The following is a 21,927-nucleotide window of genomic DNA, read 5'->3' on the forward strand; positions in this document are numbered from 1 at the left end:
CCATCTGGTTTCTGTACAAATTGTAAATAGCCTTTCGCTCCCTGCATTTTACCCCTGCCAGCTTTAGAATTTGAAAGAGAGTATGCCAGTCAACATTGTCAAAAGCTTTCTCTAAGTCTAAAATGCTCCTAAGATAAGTCGTAAGGTCAGTATTGCCTCACGTGTTCCAGTATTTCTGCGGAATCCAAAATGATCTTCCCCGAGGTCGGCTTCAACTAGTTTTTCCATTCGTCTGTAAAGAATTCGTGTTAGTATTTTGCAGCTGTGGCTTATTAAACTGATTGTTCGGTAATTTTCACATTTTTCAACTCCTGCTTTCTTTCGGATTGGAATTATTATGTTCTTCTTGAAGTCTGAGGGTATTTCGCCTGTTTCATACATCTTGCTCACCAGATGGTAGACTTTCGTCAGGACTGGCTCTTCCAAGGCCGTCAGTAGTTCCAATGGAATGTTATCTACTCCGGGGGCCTTGTTTCGACTCAGGTCTTTCACTGCTCTATCAAACTCTTCACACAGTATCATATCTCCCATTTCATCTTCATCTACATCCTCTTCCAATTCCATAATATTGTCCTCAAGTACATCGCCCTTGTATATACCCTCTATATAATCCTCCCACGTTTCTGCTTTCCCCTCTTTGCTTAAAACTAGGTTTCCATCTGAGCTCTTGATATTCATACAAGTGGCTCTCTTTTCTCCAAAAGTCTCTTTAATTTTCCTGTAGGCTGTATCTACACTCCTGGAAATGGAAAAAAGAACACATTGACACCGATGTGTCAGACCCACCATACTTGCTCCGGACACTGCGAGAGGGCTGTACAAGCAATGATCACACGCACGGCACAGCGGACACACCAGGAACCGCGGTGTTGGCCGTCGAATGGCGCTAGCTGCGCGGCATTTGTGCACCGCCGCCGTCAGTGTCAGCTAGTTTGCCGTGGCATACGGAGCTCCATCGCAATCTTTAACACTGGTAGCATGCCGCGACAGCGTGGACGTGAACCGTATGTGCAGTTGACGGACATCGAGCGAGGGCGTATAGTGGGCATGCGAGAGGCCGGGTGGACGTACCGCCGAATTGCTCAACACGTGGGGCGTGAGGTCTCCACAGTACGTCGATGTTGTCGCCAGTGGTCGGCGGAAGGTGCACGTGCCCGTCGACCTGGGACCGGACCGCAGCGACGCATGGATGCACGCCAAGACCGTAGGATCCTACGCAGTGCCGTAGGGGACCGCACCGCCACTTCCCAGCAAATTAGGGACACTGTTGCTCCTGGGGTATCGGCGAGGACCATTCGCAACCGTCTCCATGAAGCTGGGCTACGGTCCCGCACACTGTTAGCCCGTCTTCCGCTCACGCCCCAACATCGTGCAGCCCGCCTCCAGTGGTGTCGCGACAGGCGTGAATGGAGGGACGAATGGAGACGTGTCGTCTTCAGCGATGAGAGTCTCTTCTGCCTTGGTGCCAATGATGGTCGTATGCGTGTTTGGCGCCGTGCAGGTGAGCGCCACAATCAGGACTGCATACGACCGAGGCACACAGGGCCAACACCCGGCATCATGGTGTGGGGAGCGATCTCCTACACTGGTCGTACACCTCTGGTGATCGTCGAGGGGACACTGAATAGTGCACGGTACATCCAAACCGTCATCGAACCCATCGTTCTACCATTCCTAGACCGGCAAGGGAACTTGCTGTTCCAACAGGACAATGCACGTCCGCATGTATCCCGTGCCACCCAACGTGCTCTAGAAGGTGTAAGTCAACTACCCTGGCGAGCAAGATCTCCGGATCTGTCCCCCATTGAGCATATTTGGGACTGGATGAAGCGTCGTCTCACGCGGTCTGCACGTCCAGCACGAACGCTGGTCCAACTGAGGCGCCAGGTGGAAATGGCATGGCAAGCCGTTCCACAGGACTACATCCAGCATCTCTACGATCGTCTCCATGGGAGAATAGCAGCCTGCATTGCTGCGAAAGGTGGATATACACTGTACTAGTGCCGACATTGTGCATACTCTGTTGCCTGTGTCTATGTGCCTGTGGTTCTGTCAGTGTGATCATGTGATGTATCTGACCCCAAGAATGTGTCAATAAAGTTTCCCCTTCCTGGGACAATGAATTCACGGTGTTCTTATTTCAATTTCCAGGAGTGTATCTTACCCCTAGTGAGATAGGCCTCTACATCCTTACATTTGTCCTCTAGCCATCCCTGCTTAGCCATTTTGCACTTCCTGTCGATCTCATTTTTGCGACGTTTGTATTCCTTTTTGCCTGCTTCATTTACTGCATTTTTATATTTTCTTCTTTCATCAGTTAAACTTAATATTTCTTCTGTTACCCAAGGATTTCTACTAGCACTCGTCTTTTTACCTACTTGACCCTCTGCTGCCTTCACTACTTCATTCCCCAAAGCTACCCAGTCTTCTTCTACTGTATTTCTTTCCCTCATTACTGTTAATTGTTCCCTTATGCTCTCCATGAAACTCTGTACAACCTCTGGTTCTTTCAGTTTATCCAGGTCCCATCTCCTTAATTTCCCACATTTTTTCAGTTTCTTCAGTTTTAATCTACAGGTCATAACCAATTGATTGTGGTCAGAGTCCAAATCTGCCCCTGGAAATGTCTTACAATTTAAAACTTGGTTCCTAAATCTCTGTTTTGCCATTATATAATCTGATATCTTTTAGTATCTCCCGGCTTCTTCCATGTGTACAACCTTCTTTTATGATTCTTGAACCAAGTGTTAGCTATGATTAAGTTGTGCTCTGTGCAAAATTCTACCAGGCGGTTTCCTCTTTCATTTCTCTCCCCCAATCCATATTCACCTACTACGTTTCCTTCTTTCCCTTTTCATACTACCGAATTCCAGACACCCATGAATATTGAATTTTCTTCACCCTTCACTATCTGAATAATTTCTTTTATCTCATCGTACATTTCTTCAATTTCTTCGTCATTTGCAGAGGTAGTTGGCATATAAACTTGTACTACTGTAGTAGGTGTGGGCTTCGTATCTATCTTGGCCACAATAATACGTTCACTATGCTGTTTGTAGTAGCTTACCCGCACTCCTATTTTTTTTATTCATTTTTAAACCTACTCCTGCATTACCCCTATCTGATTTTCTATTTATAATCCGGTATTCGCCTGACCAGAAGTCTTGTTCCTCCTGGCACCGAACTTCACTAATTCCCACTATATCTAACTTTAACCTATCCATTTCCTCTTTAAATTTTCTAACCTACCTGCCCGATTAAGTGATCTAACATTCCACGCTCCGATCCGTAGAACGCCAGTTTTCTTTCTCCTGATAACGACATCCTCCTGAGTAGTCCCCGCCCGGAGATCCGAATGGGGGACTATTTTACGTCCGGAATATTTTACCCAAGAGGACGCCATCATCATTTAATCATACAGTAAATCTGCATGCCCTCGGGAAAAATTACGGCTGTAGTTTCCCCTTGCTTTCAGCTGTTCGCAGTACAGGTCGTTTTGGTTATTGTTACAAGGCCAGGTCAGTTCATCAACTACTGAAAAGGCTGCTGCCCCTCCTCTGGAACCACACGTTTGTCTGGCCTCTCAACAGGTACCCCTCCGTTGTGGTTGTACTTACGGTACCGCTATCTGTATCGCTGAGGCACGCAAGCCTCCCCACCAACGGCATGGTCCACTGTCAGGGGGTGGGGGGGGGAAGTAATGTATGGTATAAAATTTTAATATACGTGACGTTTGTGAAGTCCCGACAAAAATTACGGGGCCGCTGGACACGTGGGCCAGAACAGGGACTGTCCTTTTTTTTACGGAATGTAGGGTAGGCTTAACGAAAGGACACTTCATACTTGTCCCCTTGCCACGACAGGCTAAGTATGGCATCGACACCGGCGTGACTACGGTGAAGCGAGCCAACTCGCCGTTGTGGAGCAGTGTAGCCTCGCGCATAAACCCGGATTAAAAACTTGGCAGAATAGCTAATTACAACTTCCCTTAAGAAGGATTCTGCGTTTTAAAATAACTGGAAACGTTTGTTCCACAAGTTCCGGCGGCGGCGCAGTCGTGTGCGTAAACGCTAACTGCAGTGCTCCTTATTTATATCGTCCACCTGCCAGGACTAATGCAAAGCCAGCCAAATTTGTCTGTCGCCGAGCAGATAGGTCTCGAACTCAGATTTCGAAACTATGCATTAATATCGTAGACACGCTCGTAACAAACTGCCTGCTCCCGGTCATCGAATTCCTTGTAACATGCAAACTAAAATAGATTTGGGTATTTCCATACTTTCACGGATGGAAATACAGCAAAAGAAATGCTCTTACATTTGATTTGGGACGATTATGAATGTTGTTGTTGTTGTTGTTGTCGTCTTCAGTCCTAAGACTGGTTTGATGCAGCTCTCTATGCTACTCTATCCTGTGGAAGCTCCTTCATCTCCCAGCATCTACTGCAGCCTACATCCTTCTGAATCTGCTTAGTGTATTCATCTCTTTGTCTCCCTCTACGATTTTTACCCTCCACGCTGCCCTCCAATACTAAATTGGTGATCCCTCGATTTCTCAGAACATGTCCTACCAACCGATCCCTTCTTCTAGTCAAGTTGTGCCATAAGCTCCTCTTCTCCCCAATTCTATTCAATACCTCCTCATTAGTTATGTGATCTACCCATCTAATCTTCAGCATTCTTCTGTAGCATCACATTTCTAAAGCTTCTGTTCTCTTCTTGTCTAAACTATTTATCGTCCACTTTTCACTTCCATACATGGCTACACTCCATACAAATACTTTCAGAAACGACTTCCTGACATTTAAATCTATATTCGATATTAACAAATTTTTCTTCTTCAGAAACGCTTTCCTTGCCATTGCCAGTCTACATTTTATATCCTCTCTACTTCGACCATCATCACCTACTTTGCTCCCCAAATAGCAGAACTCCTTTACTACTTTAAGTGTCTCATTTCCTAATCTAATTCCCCCAGCATGACCCGATTTAATTCGACTACATTCCATTATCCTCGTTTTGCTTTTGTTGATGTTCATCTAATACCCTTCTTTCAAGACATTATCCATTCCGTTCAAATGCTCTTCCAAGTCTTTTGCTGTCTCTGACAGAATTACAATGTCATTGGCGAACGTCAAAGTTTTTATTTCTTCTCCATGGATTTTAATACCTACTCCGAACTTTTCTTTTGTTTCCTTTACTGCTTGCTCAATATACAGATTGAATAACATCGGGGAGAGGCTTCAACCCTGTCTCACTCCCTTCCCAACCGCTGCTTCCCTTTCATGCCCCTCGACTTTTATGACTGCAATCTGGTTTCTGTACAAATTGCAAATAGCCTTTCGCTCCCTGTATTTTACCCCTGCTACCTTCAGAATTTGAAAGAGAGTATTCCAATCAACATTGTCAAAAGCTTTCTCTAAGTCTACAAATGCTAGAAACGTAGGTTTGCCCTTCCTTTATCTAGCTTCTAAGGTAAGTCGTAGGGTCAGTATTGCCTCACGTGTTCCAACATTTCTACGGAATCCAAACTGATCTTCCCCGACGTCGGCTTCTATCAGTTTTTCCATTCGTCTGTAAAGAATTCGTGTTAGTATTTTACAGCTGTGGCTTATTAAACTGATAGTTCGGTAAGTTGCCCATTTGTCAACACCTGCTTTCTTTGGGATTGAAATTATTATATTCTTCTTGAAGTCTTAGGGTATTTCGCCTGTCTCATACATTTTGCTCACTAGATGGTAGAGTTTTGTGAGGACTTGCTCTCCCAAGGCTGGCAGTAGTTCTAATAGAATGTTGTCTACTCCTGGGACCTTGTTTCGACTCAGGTCTTCAGTGCTCTGTCAAACTCTTCACGCAGTATCATATCTCCCATTTCATCTTCGTCCTCTTCCACTTCCATAATATTGTCCTCAAGTACATCGCCCTTAAATAGGCCCTCTATATACTCCTTCCACCTTTCTGCTTTCCGTTCTTTGCTTAGAACTGGGTTTCCATCTGAGCTCTTGATGTTCATGCAAGTGGTTCTCCTTTCTCCAAATGTCTCTTTAATTTTCCTGTAGGCAGTATCTATCTCACCCGTAGTGAGATAAACCTCTACATCCTTACATTTGTCCTCTAACCATGCCTGCTTGGCCATTTTGCACTTCCTGTCGATCTCATTTTTGAGACGTTTGTATTCCTTTTTGCCTGCTTCATTTACTGATGATTAGCAACTGAAATACACACTGCCGGAAAAAAAATAATTTAAAACGCCTGGAAAGAGGACCACGATTCTAGTGCGATTCTAACCTGGGGTTAGTAGATGCACCGATAATTGGTTTCAACGGCGTCCACCAACAACCAGCGCAGTGGCGTAGGTTACAGCGCCATCTGTGTCTACCCTTTAATAGAGAATGCTCACTGCCAGAAGGCTCAGTGTAAGACAAACGTGTTTTGGAAGGGGTCAAATTGTGACCTTCCGAGTGGATGATCCTTTCGGAGAACTGCCACACGAGTTGGACGTGCTGCTTGGATTGTGCGACAATGGGGGTGTCGGTGGTCACGTAAACATCCTCACATTCTTAGATGAGGTTCTGGATGTCCACGCAGCACAGATACCCGCAAGGATCGTCGTATTGGAAAGGCAGCAGTGGCACGTCTTAGTTATCACAGCAAACGTAAGAGGGGTTTTGAATCCAGGCTGAAAGTACGAGCCGGCCGGTGTGGCCGTGCGGTTCTAGGTGCTTCAGTCTGGAACCGCGTGACCGGTACGGTCGCAGGTTCGAATCCTGCCTCGGGCATGGATGTGTGTGATGTTCTTAGGTTAGTTAGGTTTAAGTAGTTCTAAGTTCTAGGGGACTGATGACCACAGATGTTGAGTCCCATAGGGCTCAGAGCTATTTTTTTGGAACTACGAGCGCGCTCACCTCTGGCCCGTTCCCCACTCACACAGCATCGTCGTGCACTGCAGGAATGGTGCCTTTAGGGGATCTCTTGGAAAACGAAATCTTCAGCGATGAAAGCAGATTCTGCCTGCACACAAGTGATGGTCCTTGGTGCGTACGACGTGGATCTGGTGAGCGCAGTCTCGTTTAGTGCATTCGTCCAAGAGACCACTCTCCCCGCCTCACGCCGTATGGTCTGGGGTCTGATTAGCTACAACTCTCGTTCATCTGTGTTGTTTCTGGAGGGAACGCTAACCAACGGTCGGTATGTGCAGAATATTGTTACAACTGTCGTCTGCCTTTCTTGCAACGGGAAGGTGATGTGTCTGACGGAAATGTTGGAAATTTCTTATTTGCACTTAAATTTCAAGTCGGTCTTTTTCGGGCCAGGGTTCCCAGCCTCATATGGAAACACGGGCCCTTTTCCATTATCCTTCGAAGTCATGGAAACTTCCTGTATATACAGTGGATGTACCCACAAAAAAAAAAAAAAAAAAAAAATTCACTGAGTAGCCAAACTCTCAAAAGCCGCGGAATGAAAAAAAATTAAACAAGTTGGCCGTTAATGTTCCACACTAATTCAGTATCCTTTCGTTCGTTTATTCTCATTCATTTTGTTTAATCGAGAGTCAACTGCCAATTTTTGCACTATGCTTTGATCATCTACAAATGGCGCTTCATTTTCCGTTGTGCTCGTTCTGTTAAGATTTATATTACGACTTTTCATTAGGTACCGTCGTCTGCCCAGTCACTCCTCTCACGAAGAAAAAAAAAAGCTCATGACTACCTCGCTTCTTCGACGAGATGTGTTCGATTTTTAGCAGTGTATTTTCTACTGCTCTGTTTTCTTTGCGATGAGTAGGCGCGGATATGGAACGGCAAGCCTCGGCTTATAATGCGTGGCGCATATTGAGTTTAATTAAGCCGAAATCTCATTTGCACGATTCTTCGAATAAACAGAACCAGTTAAGCTGAGTGCGATGCTAAGAATGACGTGGGAATACTTTATGTATGGCAACGCCGCTAGACAGTCTAATTTCCCTTCCGGATTCTCTGCCATATTTCGTAATGCAGTTTCCTCATTTAAACAGCTTATTGTATCTGTACACTTGGTCAGCGTGTTGAACACAGGCTGCGCCATGCCTTTGTCGCGTGCACCGTATCGCAGTTAACTGCGGCCGCTGGCTCGCCGTCGTATTAAACGAGACTGGCACGATACGCGACTCCAGCCTTTACATAACAAGTGTCTTTCGCGCTCTCGGCTTGCAATAACTGTCGCATTGAGCGCGCATCCCGTTGCGAAAACTGGTTTTTCAGTTCAGTCCCATCTTTTTTACTGGGAGTAAACGCGGGAGAAAAACACGAAACAGAGAACTAACTCGGCGCAAAATATTTCGGCGTACATCTCATGTTTCGATTGCAACAGCGACAGTAGTTGTTTTGGCATAAATGTCTCACTTATTAAAGGCGTATAACTGAACAGACATGTAACTGTCATCGCTCTGAAACGAAATAGTCTGCTGCACTTCGTCCGGTTTCTTCCTCGGTTAACTGTTATTAAATCAGTCTGCAACTGCGTTGGGCTATGCGTAGAGTTGGCACAGGCTGGTAGTTACCACCACAGTGTGTTCGAGATTGGCATAATTGTAGTCGTAAATGCGTCACGCAATGCAGCAGAGAGGAGTCCATATGCACTGTACAACATTGCATTAGATATACGTGAGTAATATCCGTAAATATTAGGTCAGGTAGCGATCCCGTCGTTATTCACTGCTTATCTTGCTTGTACGTTCAACAAATTTAAGTGCAGTTCTTCCTGTTGTGACTGTGAGACTTGTTTCGTATTGTTGTCTTACTAGGAAACATCATCAACTCGACCACATATTTTAAGAGGAAAAAGCACTCTTGCAATTTATTAGGTTCAACTATCGATACTGCCAGAAAATTTGGGCCATAATTGCCATAGTATGCATTTATGACCCTCCATATGTAGAGCTTTCAAATTTCGCGCTTACCGGTTGGTCACTTGCTCCGTTCCACTGCAGCCGCTTAATGCCAGAGCGCAAATATTGTGTAGTGTAGGGCTTCCCAGCCTGTGGTCCGCGGACTTCTTAGGGGTCCGCGGGCTCTTTCTGGGGGGCTCTTTCACCAAATCGGGTAAAATAATGAGTAAAATTATTGAATAAAAATGTGAAAATCAAATTCATCACTTTTTTTCGTGTGAAAAACGTGTACTTTTACTTCAGGTCGTATCCCCAAGCAGCCTTTGCGGTTCCTAAGTGAGAACGCATACACAGTTTAGTGCGGGAGAATGCGGCTTCTCTGATCGACTGTTTAGCAACAATACGGGGGTCGTTTGTGCACTGGCTCACGGCGCTAGATGCACTGAAACCTTATACGCATGCGCGGAGCGAGCTTTGTCGACCAATCACAGCGCTCGCTGGCACGTATGCGGTCCCAGGCATAATTAAATGTTGAACTTTGCCTTGTCAGTGCACTACCTGTTTCATAAGTCGATTTTTGACCAGTTTATTACTTCTAACATGGATCGGTGGCTGAAGTCAGGATCATTGAAGAAGTTCAGTTTTAATTTATGTACATCTTTCACACTTCGCCAAGGTTGCTGATGTGAAGCTTAAAGAATTGCGAATTTGCAGTCAAGGCAGTTTGGAATTTACACACGCAAATGGAAGCATTAATGAAGGTCAAGTAACTTAAGCTGCTTTATGGTTGCGCATCGTAAGAGTATTCGAGCTCCACTTTGAAATTCCATGTGATCATGTAAGATAAGTTTAATGTGAAGGCAGGGGAGTAAGTTCTGTTTATGAAGAGAGGTGGGGAAACGGATATCCGTTGCGTGTCCTCAGTGGAGTTAACATTGATCTGTCATTCATAAACGTATCTGGCTTCCCCACTACAGAGAGCCTAGAATGTGTGCAACACAGAACACCAAAATATAAGTGCAAGGTCCATGTTACGAAACGGACACATAACGACAGCAGCTCTCCTAGCAGCCTGGCAGTGGCCTTTGAATACGAGAAAATTTGGAGTGAAAACCCGTTTTTTTTAAAAAAAAATTGGAAATACGCAATTTAGATGACAATATTTTTCTTTTATACTTCCTGGATGGACTTCGTAGTCTGACAGTGAAGAGTGTGTCTGGAAACTGAAAGGTTTTTGTGAAGTAGAAAATAATATTAAATAATGATCAATCAAAAACAAAGATTAACTTCTCTTAGCTGCGGCTGACAGTCGACTAGAATTTTATAACTGACATCGTGTTCGCCTTTTGACTGTAAAAGCGTTTACTTTTAGAACCCAGTGTGGCCATTTTCAAGTGAAAATAATTGCGCCTTAGCAGAAGTCAAAACTGAAATCATGACATGCCTCAGAAGCTGGTTTCATTGCATTCTGTTCCTCAGTACGACTAATGTGTATTGTACTCTTCGAATTATATTGTCAGTGTTTTGTTAGTATGGTTTTCCGCTTTGTTTCTGCATCTATCTCTAATATTACGTGGAGTAAATGATTTTATATTCGCTTAGTTTTCACATAAAACAGAAGCTAGTTTCGTTGCATAGTATTCTGTGCACATTTTTTCCTGTCTAAGAATCCGTGTGTGAACTGATAGTATTTGATGAATTTTGAGTATATTGTTCGTATTCTACTTTGTTTTAGTTTGGATGTATTTTTCGCACACTCTCGCATTTAATTGAGAACTCCACGTTACAAGCTTTTGATGGAATTATTATTCAAATTTATTACATCTTGTTATTGAATGAGTATGTATTTAAAGCAAATATCACACACCCATGCTTTCATCGTTCGATCTACTAGTGAATTCTGTAGAAACAGAGTTCACTAAGTGCAATAGCATTAATTACGCTGGAAGTATGTTCACACAGTACCGCATAAGCCTGTGTACAAATATACACTCCTATGTGGAGTATTTTTGGTGCGTAATAAATACCTGGCACAATAATTACCTAATCTGTCAGTAATATTACAAAGCATAATCAGTGACAAGAAGCAACACTATTAAAAACGGAAATACTCATCCATGACAAGATCTACTACTGTTTAGTCCCCCTTAAACTTCCCAACAACAACAACCACCACCACCATGATCTAATAAACTAGAATTTCAATTCTGGTTCAAATGGCTCTGAGCACTATGGGACTTAACATCTGTGGTCATCAGTCCCCTAGAACTTAGAACTACTTAAACCTAACTAACCTAAGGACATCACACACATCCATGCCCGAGGCAGGATTCGAACCTGCGACCGTAGCAGTCGCGCGGTTCCAGACTGGAGCCTCAGATGCGAGCAGACAGCGTTAAGCAGCAGACGACGTTGTGTCACAAACTGCAACATAAAAACATCTCTAAATCGAGTCTTTGAGACATTTCTAGAACGTTTTGAGAAAGAGAAAAGTGTATGCAAAATTTGCCCCTTACACGTTGACCCCCGAGGAAAATCGACGATGCGTGGATGCCTGTCGCGACCAAGTTGAATTGTAAACGCGGATAATTCTTTTCTGGAAAAAATCATCACTGGTGACGACATTTGGTGTGATCAGAAAGTACTTAGCATAAAACGACATAGTGCAGAAATTCACATGAAAGGTCAACACTTTTACGACAACCGACATTCAAACGCATATGATGTGCTACTTTAACAGTATCCTAAAGGAAGAGTTTCTGACAATTTCACACTGTTGTGTGAACGTTCTGTCAGTTGCACTCATGTAGGAGAGGCTGTGCAGAACATCTGAAACATTAGAACCACAGTCTTAGCTTTTTTCTCTGTTTTATTAATCCAGTCTCGAAACTAGTTGGACCTGTGGGTGTATGAACACGACACTAAAATCAACGAAATTGGGCCTATCAAGACTTGGACTACCCAAGAAATGATTAGGTAGAAGGGGGTGAGATACACTGTGTACACGGCCGGTGCTAGCTTCTGCCGTAAAGATGTACAGGTGTATAAGCGTCTCAAGCATTGGCGCTCGACCTGGAGCTGGGTTGAAGGAGGACAGATGGTGATAAATGTGTAAATGCCCTGAGTTGAAAACCCAAGGGAACGTACGTTCAAATGGCTCTGAGCACTATGGGACGTAACACCTGAGGTCATCAGTCCCCTAGAACTTAGAACTACTTCAACCTAACTAACCTAAGGACATCACACACATCCATGCCCGAGGCAGGATTTGAACCTGCGACCGTAGCAGTCGCGCGGTTCCAGACTGGAGCCTCTAGAACCGCTCGGCCACATCGGCCGGCGGGAAGGTACGTTCATCAGTCATCCGTCGTATGGGAAGCGTTCCGTATGCGGGCATCCGCTCTTGTTCACAACAGAGGCTGCGTTCTTTTACCACGATAATTTGCACTCGTGAAAGTTCCTAAACGGAACGAATAAAGAAATGCGTTGCGTGGCTTCCCGGTTAGCAATGTATTGCCACTATCTGATTAAAAGTTTCCAGACGCCACTATGTAATGCGGAATTGACCACTAAATGTCATGAGAGGCAACCAGCCAGTATAGAAGGAGGCGGGGAGAATGTTGCGAGCAGAGAAACAGGAACAGAAGCATGGGACAGTCAGGAGAGGTCAGAGACTTGAGACACGAGCTAGTCATTGGATGGCACCTGAGTAGCAAATCCATCACAGACATTTCAACCTTTCTAAAGTTGTCAAAGTGAAACGTTGGTGACGTTTCTGTGAAGTGGAAACGCGAAGGTTCAACCCCAGCTAAATCAAACCAGGTAGACCTCGTGTACTAATGGACAGCGACCGTTGAGCGTTGTGGAGATTAGCTGTAAAAAATAGTATGAGATCAGCGGAAGGAATAAAGCGCTACCAGTAGTCCAACTAGCACTCACGGTGTGCAGCGAGTTAAAAAGAATGAAGTACAATGGCGGAGGAGTTTTTTGTAAGCCAATCAGTACTAAGTGACGCTTGAGATGGCGTAAAAGGCAATGCGATGGAAAGGTGCCTAGAGAAATTGAGATACCATCGTATTACGATATGGGGGGTGTTTTTCGGATCCCGTTGTGCGTTTAAGAAAACCGTTAGTGCGGAAGGATATGAACACATGTTACAGCGCTGTGTATTGCGTACAGTAACGGAACAGTTCCTAAACGATGCCTTCTTGTATAAGCATTACAATGATCCCTTTCATAAAGCATCATCTGTGGCCGTACCATACCAGCCGGCCGGACTGGCCGAGTGGTTCTAGGCGCTACAGTCGGGTACCCCGCGACCGCTACGGTCGCAGGTTCGAATCCTGCCTCTGGCATGGATGTGTGTGATGTCCTTAGGTTAGCTAGGTTTAAGTAGTTCTAAGTTCTAGGGGACTGATGACCACAGCAGTTAAGTCCCATAGTGCTCAGAGCCACTTGAACCATTTTCGTACAATACCACCAACGCCCAAGATCACTACCTTCTTTGGTTTTGGATCTTGAGGAGCAATTTACTGCCATTCCTCCACAGACATTCAGGCACCTCATACAAAATATTCCCAGAGTTGAAGCCATCATAAAGGCGAAGGATGTCACCTGGCAGGTGTCCGGATACTTTCGATCAGATAGTGTGTTTACGTCTACACCAGTTTACGAGCTACAGAAATGTTTGAACGAGAAGGTGATGTTTTATTAGCCATTTCTGTGTTGTAGTGCGCGGTTGCCCTGCGGCTGGAAGGCAGCACACATCCGCGATGAACTGTTGCTCCGGTTTTGAAATGTTTCGCAGACGACGTCGGTAGGAATGCGTTATTCATTGAAGCAGCGAGTGAAAGAAGCTGAAGCGGGCCGGGCCGTTTTTGTGCGGCTGCTTGCTGCGACGTGCTCCGCTCATCAGCACTGCGCTCTTATCATCATCAATTTCTCCAGGGAGAACCATCAATACACTTCAGCGGCGCTGGCCGCTCTCCAACTCTTTCCTCTTTCCCCGTCGACTCATTAATGCGGAACACCGTGACGCGCGATCAAATCCCCACCCCCGAGCCGGCGAGTTTACGTTCCGGTCGCGCTACCAGTAATTGCGCTCGCTGCGAAAAGGAGAAGAAGAAAAAAAGAGGGAAACCGCTATTTACAATCGGCCGAGTCTCCGAGACATAGAGAGTGGTCCGCGGCCCGGTCTGGACGTGCCCAGCTGCCTCTAGCTGGCAGTAATTCCAACAACTGAAAGACGACCAGGGAACCTACAACCAACTTCCGACTCTAAAATACCATTTGAACAGCACGTTCGAGCATGAAGAGATAAAAGAAGCACCGGTAAATCTATATGAATGACCAAATTCCTATTTCCTTTCTTCCTCAGCAAAGAGTTAGACATCGGTACCAGTCGGATACTGCTGGAAGAGCTACCTGACTGGTACTGACGTCTACCTCTTTACTTAGGAAGAAATGATGTAGTGTGTGTATGTGGGGTGAGGGGAGTGTGTTGCATAAGCGACTCGAGATTGACACACGAGACGACTGAGGAAAGGTCCGGAAAACGCGATAAATCAGATGAAATACGTGATACTGTCAGATACATTAGAAACATAGAGGCTACTCGGCACCATTAACGAAAACAAAAAAAAAGGTTCAAATGGCTCTGAGCACTATGCGACTTAAATTCTGAGGTCATCAACCGCCTAGAACTTAGAACTAATTAAACCTAACTAACCTAAGGACATCACCCACATCCATGCCCGAGGCAGGATTCGAACCTGCGACCGTAGCGGTCGCTCGGTCCCAGACTGTAGCTCCCAGAACTGCACGGCCACTCCGGCCGGCGACACCATTAACAGCACAGAATTAAAGTAGCAAGATACTTAGCAAAATCTAAGAGGACAAGTAAATGACCTGCATTAATAAATCAAAACAGACAAGCTAACTGTCCCTTACTGGCTCCTTCAAGTATATAGATCCATGAAACCCAAACCATACAACAATCAAGCCGTTAGGACTTCAACAGAACACAAACAATTCATGTTTTCTTGCGATGTGTAGCCCGTAGTTTCCTACTGTATATAAAATGTCATCTAGATCAGTGATCGTCAAAATGCGGCACATGGGTCGCATGCCGCCCGAATAAAGTATTCGTGGCCGGCCGGTGTGGCCGAGCGGTTCTAGGCGCCTCAGTCTGGAACTGCGCGACCGTTACGGTCGCAGTTTCGAATCCTACCTCGGGCATGTATGTTTGTGATGTCAGTAGGTTAGTTAGGTTTAAGTAGTTCTAGGTTCTAGGGGACTGATGACCTCAGAAGTCAAGTCCCATAGTGCTCAGAGCCATTTGAACCATTGATGGTTGCATCTTCTTTCGGACCGGTGATGTTGTTGTTTCCACTCCGTGGATGCGGCCTTCGATTCGGGTTCGTAATGGTGGTGTACCCCCGTTTCATCCCCCGTCACAATCCGAAACAGGAGGTCATTGCCAGATTCAGGGTAACGCACGAGCTGTTCCAGGCTGAACGCCGTGCGTTGTTCCATGTGTGTCGGGGTCAGTTGGCGGTGCACCCATCGTGCTGTATCGAAGAATGCCGTGGATGTTCTTGTGAGCTCGCTCGTGTCCGATTCCAAGTTCTGCCGCTACTCCATCGATGGTGATACTCGGTTCGCTTTAATTGTGTCATCCACCTTCCTGACATTTGCATATGTATGGCCCGTGCGCGTCCTTCCAGGTCTCGGTATGTCCTTGACTTGCTGACGTCCATTACTGAATTGCGGGCACCATCTCCGCACCATTTGCCTCGACATCACACCTGACCCATGCACCTCAACAAGGCGGTTATGAATTTCCGTGCCTGATACTCGACGTGCCCATTCATAGCGGATAACAGCTCTCACTCCCGCCTTTGACCACGACTCCAGAGCGCACCTTCTGTCCATAGCTCCGGGAAAGACCGAGCGGCTGGCCTCCGCACTGCGACAGCGCCATCTGCTTGATCGCGGCCGACCTCTACCCATTGGTGTGTCGGTGTGCTGCGCGTGCGCATGCCGCGTCGTCTTACGCCCATATCACGCAAGTCTGCCCACAGTCGACAGGGGAAACTTATTTTCCAAAAGGTTGGGACGTTATGTCTAGTGCTCGTGTAGTGGAAACTTGGTAATCGTGTATGTCGTTAGAATTAGGAAAGAAAAGTTGTATAGTTGCTATTAGTATATTCTTGTTTAAGTAGAAGAGTTTCTCATCCCAATGTAACACCCTTGCAATTGGGAATAGGCTAAAAGTGTATAGTTAGGAGGAGGAGACCGAAGTAGTTACATACGTGCAAGGCCAGGTGCTCGTCAACCATCGAGGCGCTTCTCCCGAGAGGGAGCGACAGAATTTCGTGGAGTTGCGTATTGCTCTGGATTGCAACGTGAAACAATATGTCGATGTGTGAAGAGGAGGAAGTGGGAGGTGTATTAAAGTACACCGTCGAACACCAAACGCATTAATTCGGTACAGTCGGTCTTTGCTGAAGATACCGTCAACTGTTGGTTATACCTCGTAATTGTAACAATATAGATTTTAACAAGATACAATGCATTCACATTTTTAAAGTCCCCCCCCCCCCCTCAGAATAGAAACGCTGACGGTTTCTAGGCAATATACATGAAGTTACCACTGGTGTGATTACTGCCAGTGTAATAAAACGAACTAGTCCCGAACATCGGTTCAGTAATAAATAATTTGTACGCAGCTTAAAGATTCTGTTTTTTTTTTTTTTAAAGAAATTGTTTGACGATATGGATTAGTTTATGAAAGCTGCATTATCTGACGCCTGTGATTAAGGGCATAGCAGAAATGAGAAAAGTGGAGAACTAAAGGGACAATGTTCAGAGTGATGATGATGACTGAGCAATGAAAGCTTCGATTTGGTCGTGTGACTAGGGCCTCCCGTCGGGTGGACCGTTCGCCGAGTGCAAGTCTTCCGATTTGACGCCACTTCGCGTCGAAGGGGGTGAAATGCGGGTGATTAGGACAAGACAACGCCCAGTCCCTGAGCAGAGAATATCTCCGACCCAGCCGGGAATCGAACGCGGGTGCATAGGATTGACATTATGTCGCGCTGACCACTCAGCTACCGGGGGAGGACTTCGATTCGGCGATTAAAAGATATTAGAAATTTTCTTCACTGGACTCGTAATCCGTTTTCTCGAATAATTATTTGTAAATACATAACCGTGTGAAAGATGTCAGAATGCTGCCGTGGCGGGGACGCGAGAGATTTGATGGCGTGGCAGAGAAGGAAGATTAGATGCCGAGTCTTCATTCTAGCAGGCAACAAAATGGCGACGGGGCGCAGACACTAGCTGCCGTCGTCAGTGACCAGCCGTGGGCAGTATTTAACTTGCCTACCGAGATTCGTTTAACCACACCGGCTAGGACATCGATTCTTCGGCCAATTATTTTCAAGATAGATTGTTTAGGTTCGAAGTCGAAGATAGATAGCTAAACCCGAGGTAAATAAAAGTAGTAGTAGAGGAATTGGTTTTGGCGCTGTTCTTCACTATTACAGTTAACACGATTCGCAGATGTGGCGTATACACCTCTCCTTTCCGCCTTAGCTAAATTTTATTCTGTACGTTCCGGTCTGTCGTGCGGGATTAGCCGAGCAGTCATGGACTGTGCGGCTGGTCCCGGCGGAGGTTCGAGTCCTCCGTCGGGCATGGGTGTGTGTGTTTGTCCTTAGGATAATTTAGGTTAAGTAATGTGTAAGTTTAGGGACTGATGACCTTAGCAGTTAAGTCCCATAAGATTTCACACTAACACACGTTCCGGTCTGGTGCAAGTCTTTAAATTTTACGCCACTTCGGCGACTTGTGTATCCGTCACTTACTCAAGTAACCCGGCCGGGGAAGGAAACCTACAGCTTAACATGGAATCAGAGCCACATTTCTAGTGAATCTTAACATCACTGAGAGCTTAAGGTTAGGTTAAAGGCAGACAGAAATATTCCGTGTCCGAGCGGCATTCGACCCCTCTTGAAAAGGTTCCTGGAACCGTATAGTTTCATTTGATTAAAGCACCTATGCCTGGGTTTCAGACAGCATTCCTAGTTTCCAATACAGTTGGAGAGGCTCTGCAATTCCTGTCTGAGTTTAGGGTAACTACCAAGTGGGCTGAGGCGTGAATGAGGGGAGAGCCGTGCTGGGTAGTCCACTGTGCCAGGGTGGCGTAGTGGTTAGCGCGTGTGCGTACAGCACACGACGCCCGGCTCCTAATCCACACCGTAGGGCAAATGTTTATTCGTCGCTTCAGTCCGCACATATGCATTATAGATGTTTGAGACTTGAAAAGGTGTCTGGAACCATATAGTAACAGAACTACATTGATGCCGCAGTTGTCCCAGTACGCGACTTCAAAAGTGTTCGTATGGGAATTGTGTCAGCTGGTATTCGTATCACAACTCTGTTACATGGTGAATAGGCGCCGAAATCAAACACGGAACCAATTACGGAAGGAGTCACACCCTCTAGCGCCAAAAATTCAGGATGTGCTTCGTTATGCAGCTTACGATGCTTCTCGTAATCGTAACTGCGTTGCTTCGAGCAAGTTTGTCAGAATTGGCTACCGTACACAGCTGAACAACGGATAATGTCCTCAAAGAGAGGGATGCAGGCCAGCAGCCATTATTCGCTGACGGGATCACAACGTCGGGATTAGGCTGGCCCTGGGCCTTTTTGTAGCTCGACGCCACATGCCGGGACAGACATTCAGTTAAGCCCTCGCAAACAAGCAAACACCTTTCTCTGTGTTACGTAAAACCTTTCGCAAACGTTATGACAGTTAATGAGGTGACAAAAGGGTCGCCAGAGAGGTGAACGGATAGTATTTCAGATGGTGGAGTACTAAAAACGCATGGTAGCCGAAGAATCGTCGTCGAGATTTCGAGCTGGGGTCAGTAATTCGTATCGTCAAGCAATTAACACGTTCGGCTAAAATCCTTTTTATTTTAAGTCCATCTCGGTGTCATCAATTGCACTGTCCCTCCCATAAGCTGAAATTTGGTGTTTGTCCGTCAGTTATGAAGCCTGAACATATTTGTTTTGTTAAACAGGTTACGGATGGGTCACTTAAATAAACGTTCCGCAGTCTTATTGTGAAAATTACACAAGGATTTAAATTACATTTCAAACTCATTTCGTATTATTGGAAAAGAATTACAGCTAGACTGGACTTGGCTTTAAATGACGCATCAGAGCCGTCAGCTCGCGTAGGCTTGTCCCATTGCCAGCGGACCGAAACGACCGAAGAACGGTAAATTCTGCTGCCATACCGCCCCTTTTTGGAAGAATGTAATTACAAAGAATAAATAATCGTCAGCCCCAGAGAAGTAACCAGCGTTAATAAAGTGAAGAACGTATTCATCATTGCTAAAGTTTCCATTAGGTATCAAAAGGACGCAAAAAAATAGAATCAGGAGGAATAAACATATGTCAATCACTTCGGCTTTCAGGATAAATCTTTCGCTCACCGGCGAAGTGTGCGCTGTACACTGGAACAGGGTCCGAACCCGCACTCTTGCGAACGCTGTCCACGAGTGACGACACACGAGCCACGCTCATAGCTTAAGTTTTACCATTTTCTCTCACTTGTTCTCCCAAACTTGACAGAACATTCCGGCATAGATTGCTGGACTAGCACTCTCGGTAAAAAGGTCGTGTTTGTGATCACATTCTAAGGTTTGCTACTAACACACGAAAAGCAAATTTTACTAATTAGCAACTGGGCCATAAAAGCAATTGATGAGTTTTTGCGTGGCCGAAAACGACGGAAAAAGAAATAAACAGGAGAGTAAAAAAGGGCAAGGTTGTCTTCGCTAAATAAGAGTTTTCAAAGCCAGTCTTCTGACGTGTCCGAAAAGACACTGTTTCGACTTACGACAATGCGACACGGATTAGCTGTACGAAAAACTTGCCAGCGGTGAGGAGATACATGTTGGGAATTACTAGGAAAATAAACAAACTGATCAGGTAATCGACTAGAGTTCTAGACGTAACGATGAATAATGAAAAGGAAACACTGATAGGCGGAACATGTATACAAGAGAACGGCTGGTAGCTGTTCCAAGGTAGTTCTTTGCTAGATTCCAAGAGATTAAAAGAAGACCGAGGTGACCAACTAATCTAAGGTGAAGAATTACAAAAAGTGCACGAGTAACACCGACATATTCAGCTGAATACCTTGATGCAGTGGTCATATAACTTTTTTGCTCAAGAACCAATGCTGACATTAAGGCTCGGCATCTTGGGCCGCATATGTACCGATCTCGCTAGAGGGCGCTTAGACTTTACTGTCTGCACAGTTGTTTCAGTTTTCTTTAATCTATTTGTTATGTTGTTCAAAAATTTCAACAATTAAACTTTACGTTAATTAAGGCCGTATAAGGATGGTCTTTTCCGAATGTACATCTGATCAAGAAGTGATGCTTGTAGCTAGTGTCAAAGGTTTTGTTAATCATACCTTTTGAGTTCTTGTGGCTATATTTACATAGAAACTTTCATCGCCTAACACACAGTTCTTTTTATATAACTGAGAACTGAAATACCAAATTCCATAGTTTACCTTAATTATTTCAATATAATGAATAACACGGCTGACGAATTCACGCATTGGCAGTAATTTCGCGGCAAACCTTCCATAATTAACCATTTTTCCGAAATCGGGCGCTTGCAGTTGGTTATATATCAAGACACACTACAGGAATTTCACTAAATACGATTTTAAATAATTTTCTATTTTTTTTAGTTCATTCACCCGACAGGCAATTAGTAGAGGAATAAGAACAACGTTATTTCAACAATCTCGTGCGAACATGGGTAGATAAATGAAAAACAAAAAATAAATAAAACGATAATCGGGTTTCGAACACGGGATGCAAAGCTGGGAAGTCGCGACGCTAGGTCACCGTGCCATCGCTTCGGTCAAGGTTATGATGTGCTAAACGGCACACAGTACATCGAAAACTTCGACCGCCGTCTTCTCAGAAACGGTTGAGCATCTATGGATAAGTCAAGATACCTGTTCACCTATTTTGAACCCTCTTTCACTGAGCGAAGACTCCGAAAAATCGGATTATGACGCTTGACTTGACGTGTTCACATCGTCAGTAGAACAAAGACTGTGGATCAGAGACGATGTGGAGCCAGTTATGCTCCCGTCTAGCACCTGCTAGCTGAAGTGTGTTCTTTAACTTGTAGTCGATATAACTTGTGTGTGTCGCTCGGTAATCCAGAGTCGTTTCCGCTGAGCGTGACAAAATTGAATGGGAGGCTCCCGCCTCCCGGGCCGGACTAATTAATGCGGAACGTTGGCGGCGGCGTGACAGCTGACATTTGCCGTCGGTTAATTGCCTCCTCCGATACAAAGGGTCTAGCCGGACAGCCGCAGCCCAATTTCCCGTTTTGTTCTGCAGCTTGTCCATTACGCTAGCGGAATTCCACGCAAGCTCATTTCGCGGTCGCGAGGAGTACCGCGGCATACAGAACACGCCGGCGTACTCGTCATTTTCAGGGAAACACTCAAATTACTATATGACTTCCTAATCAGTAGAAGTGGATGCATCTTTTAGCGTACTGACGCTGGATCCAGGGATTTTTCACAACGGAAAATCATAGCCTCATTACGGTACTCCTTAGAATAGGAAACTTCCAGATATGCATATACAGCAACTATGAAAAATAAAAATTCGTTACATCCATTTTTTTTTGTTTGCTGGGAACCTCGTGAACGTCAGGGTCTACATCTACGTGGCTACTCTGCAAATGACACTTCAGTGCCTAGCAGAGGGTTCATCGAAACACCCTCACAATAATTCTGTTACTCTACTCTAGAACAGCGCGCGGAAGAAAACGACCATCTGTGTCTTTCCGTAGGAATTCCGATTTCCCGTACTTTATTCTGATGATTGTTTCACCCTATGTAGATCGGCGCCAACAAAATACTTTGCCACTCGGAGGAGAAAGTTGGTGACAGATATTTCGTGAGATTTGTAACACATCGGTTTCGTTCCTACCTTCTCAACCTGC

At 45.2% G+C, this 21,927-nt stretch overlaps 1 protein-coding gene across 5 annotated transcripts in view; it reads left to right on the plus strand.

Moving 5' to 3' along the window:
• LOC126297381 (latrophilin Cirl) overlaps nucleotides 1-21,927 on the plus strand; it is a 715,307-nt gene that overhangs the window by 559,107 nt on the left and 134,273 nt on the right. The window lies entirely within an intron of this gene.

This window comes from Schistocerca gregaria, chromosome X (genome assembly GCF_023897955.1).
Source record: "Schistocerca gregaria isolate iqSchGreg1 chromosome X, iqSchGreg1.2, whole genome shotgun sequence".
Taxonomy (NCBI): Eukaryota; Metazoa; Arthropoda; class Insecta; order Orthoptera; family Acrididae; genus Schistocerca; species Schistocerca gregaria.